The sequence below is a fragment of the Echinops telfairi genome, unplaced genomic scaffold, assembly GCF_000313985.2.
Source record: "Echinops telfairi isolate 266 unplaced genomic scaffold, ASM31398v2 ScPeMD7_60;HRSCAF=208, whole genome shotgun sequence".
Lineage (NCBI taxonomy): Eukaryota > Metazoa > Chordata > Mammalia > Afrosoricida > Tenrecidae > Echinops > Echinops telfairi.
Window position 1 is genome coordinate 37,147,396 of NW_022103958.1, and position 493 is coordinate 37,147,888.

Below are 493 nucleotides of genomic sequence, written 5' to 3' on the forward strand. Positions count from 1 at the left end.
GTCCGCTCTTCAGTGCAAATAAACAGATGTCTTTCAGATGGACTCAGGCCAGTGTTTTGGTTTCTCCACCTCTACCTAGAAGGAGTCTCTCCCTCTTTGGGGCTGGAGCTCAAACAAACACTAACCATGACACTCTGAGCTCCTAGTCTAGTAGATGCTCACTAATTTGGCAATGAATGATTGAAAGGACCCGGGCTAAGAGTCCGAAGCCCAGAATTCTACTTCCACTGGTGCTGTCTGGTGTGACCCTGGCATTAAACTTCCTTTGATCCTCAGTGTTCCCATTTGGAAGAGGGTCTTCAACCGTATAGTCACTAAGGATTCATCTACATTTACCTTTCTGTTTTATTGAAACGTGGGGACCATGGACCAGGAAGGTCCTGTGAGGCCGAGGGTGAGGCAGTGGGAGAGGCTGCTTTGTTCAGCAGCCTCAGGGAAGGACAGAAATGGCTCCTGGGAGAATTGTGACTTCTCTAAATGGACCATGTATTTG